Source organism: Aptenodytes forsteri, unplaced genomic scaffold, assembly GCF_000699145.1.
Source record: "Aptenodytes forsteri isolate BGI_AS27 unplaced genomic scaffold, ASM69914v1 Scaffold15, whole genome shotgun sequence".
In the NCBI taxonomy this organism is placed as follows: Eukaryota; Metazoa; Chordata; class Aves; order Sphenisciformes; family Spheniscidae; genus Aptenodytes; species Aptenodytes forsteri.
Window position 1 is genome coordinate 7,694,859 of NW_008795129.1, and position 3,035 is coordinate 7,697,893.

At 41.0% G+C, this 3,035-nt stretch overlaps 1 protein-coding gene across 1 annotated transcript in view; it reads right to left on the reverse strand.

Moving 5' to 3' along the window:
* HTR7 (5-hydroxytryptamine receptor 7) overlaps positions 1-3,035 on the reverse strand; it is a 27,871-nt gene that overhangs the window by 23,353 nt on the left and 1,483 nt on the right. The gene's annotated exons all lie outside the window — the stretch shown is intronic.

Sequence of the window (3,035 nt, forward strand, 5' to 3'; positions counted from 1 at the left end):
CCTTACAATCCTTGCCTAACAGTTTGTAACAAACTCTTTTTTAAAAAAAAAAGATTAATTCAATAGTAACATTCTTCCAGCTATTTACCTTCAACCGATTTCTTACATCGCTTCAGGAAGAACCTAGGGGTTTAACAATGAAAATTTTAAAATATCCAACTTAATTGCTGTCTCTGCACTGCCTGCGACAGCCTCATCTTTCCCTTCAGGAGAGATTTTACTGGATCACAACAAAGGCTTCCTAACCTGTCCTGAAGAGCCAGGTGGCAGTGCAATTCATAATTATTCTTCAAAAATGTCCCTTTTTGCCCTGTCTTAATCCTTCTCCCTAAACAAATGTCTCCTGCCTGACCCCAGGACCGCTTAATTGTGCTACAAGGTTTAAGTGCATCTAAACGGTACCGAGGATAGCGGCCAAGTTTGAAGATAGTGAATTTCATTCACTCCTCCCCTGCTTCTGGATTTCCTGGTTCATCTCGTATTTATATTCTTTGCACCGAGATAATCAGGGCTGTATCAACAAAGATCATCTCTTCCTAGATAATATAAAACATGCAAGTGATTCCATCAAACCCATGGAAAATGGTCTGACCCTCTAATGCACCATATACATTGTGATTTGCAAGCTCCTGTGCCACATACAATACTTTACCCGGAGGTACTCATTTTTTCAGGGACACATCTCCCTCACTGATCATTCAAGGCTTTCCTAACTACGTAAGTGTAAGAACAACTGCAGGTAAGATAGAACCATTAAAATCAATGCTACACTGGCAACATTTCGTCATTCACATTTAATTTTCATCATTTCTCCCTGGTTTGCATATTTTGTACGTATTCACTATTCAAAGATTAGTTAACGTCCCAAGCTAATCTTTGGCCAGACTCAGCAGTGTTACCACAGTATAAGATTATTTATTTTTAAATAGTATTACAAATCATGGAAATTTTTTTAATTCTTTACTCCCAAGTGGTAGAGACATTTTGCTAATGAATTGCTGGCTTGTCTCCTTTTGTTTATGATGTCACCTATCTTAACCATATAATGGATTTCGGTGACAGAGGTTAAAGCACCACGATTCACCGAATTTTGATTTCAAGTAGGGAGTAGACAACAGTATAATGAATTATGAAGAGATCATGTTCAATAAACATTCAGTGATAGAAGTAGGAATGCAAAGACGAGAGGAGATTAACTCTGGTTTAAACCACCACTTGTTAACAAAAATCAGTCATTCATAATAGGATATATTCTGGTCTAAATACATAGCTATCTCTCTTGTTGGTATTTTGGGGAGAGGGGGGAGTGGAGGGAGGATGGAAAGAAAACAGCAAGAGACCTGATCATCACTGTGACCAGTTCAATCAAAGCCCCTGTTCAACATACAGAAGTGACCTCAAATGTTAAGCTAAGAAACGAGAAAGAGTAAAACTAAACTACTCCAGTGCTACAGTGTGAATCACACATCCTCTCTTGGGTAAGAAAGCTTAATTATGTTAACCTGTCTTTAAAAGGTTATTAGAAATGGAGGTGGAAAGCTCAGAGACGGACATCAAGAACAATCAAAGAATGGAAGTACTTTATGTGGAGAGAGTGGAAAAATTAAATCACCTATCTTAAAAATAGGTAGGATAGAAAAACAGAGAATAAAGTTGGGAAGGTAGATAAGCCTATTCGTATTTTCTTACAATACTGGAACTAAGTTAAAAGACAGTAAATTTCAGGGCAATGACAGAAAAAACCCCCACCCTTTGATACTCAGTCAAAGTCTGTATGTGGATTTTGTTGCTACAAGACGCTTTACAGCCTTCAGGTAACTGCTAGCCATTACAGAAGTCACAAAATAGAGAGCATTGGAGCAGGGGATGCTTATACAGAAATTGAAGTTTTGAAATTAATATAAACTGTCATGCTCCTTGGCCTGAAACAGCCTCCAGTTATTGTGGGAAACTCTTTCGAAAGACTGTTTCTTTGCAGAAACCTAATGCAGAGTTCTTTCCCAAAACTTTCTGAAGTAGACAGTCAAGGCTGCTGTTGGATATCAGACTTGATAAACTAATTCTACAGTCTAGTTAGGAAGTTCTTCAATTTCTGCTAATTGTGTTGAGTTGTAATGAAAAGAGTCTCCCTCTAGATGCTAAAATTCTCAGCAGAAGATTTAGGCTGTGGAAGAGGGAAGTGACAGGCTGCAACTTATTTTAGAATGGGACCTGCATGGAATAAAGGAATCTGTTAGCCTCCCTCTGCAGAGGAGAGCTTAGACGTGGCCAAATGTGATATCTTAACATCAGAAATGAATGCCTAAGATCCTCTTCTGCAGTTTGTATACACCTCCTTATTGCCCCAGTGCCTGTATCTTTTGGAAGAAGCTATATGTCAATGAGCATAGCTTGGTTTTTAAGAGGACAAATAAAATTTAAAAAGAAAAAGGCAAATATTTGAAAGCAATTTTTCCTTCAAACAAAAGGTTATTTGTCAAAAATGGTTCTGTCCGTTGAAATGGAGCTATTCTGGGATTGTACTAGAATAACGATCCAACCCTAATCAGCTATAATTCCTGAGCCTTCTCTGATCTGGTAAAACTCGGCTGAACTCAGTGAGGTTACACTGTCACCAGCTTCGGAATAATCAGCTCAAATCTAGCCGTGGCATAAAGCCGTTTAAAGGCATACGTTGCAAATTTTAAAGCAGCTGTAAATGCCCCATTATTTGTAAAGAGCCACAGTAAACGTACACAGTTTAGCTCCCGTTCTGTTCTGACACTTTGTAATGACAGCAGGGAAGTTACCGAGAGGGATAACTAGGCACCTGGGCTGGGATAGCGGGAGGCAGCACGCACCGCTCCGGCGGGCTCCTTCGAACAGGAGAGGCTGCAAGGCTTGCTCTCGCCTCCCTCCGTGCTTTTAGCTTGTCTGCGGCTCGCTTCCAAGGGACCCGGAGGAGGCAAAGGAGACCCCTGGTGGAACCGCTCCCGCCGGGTCCCCAGCGCCGGCGGCCATCCTCGGTCCCCGGGGCGGCGGCAGCGGCGCGGTGC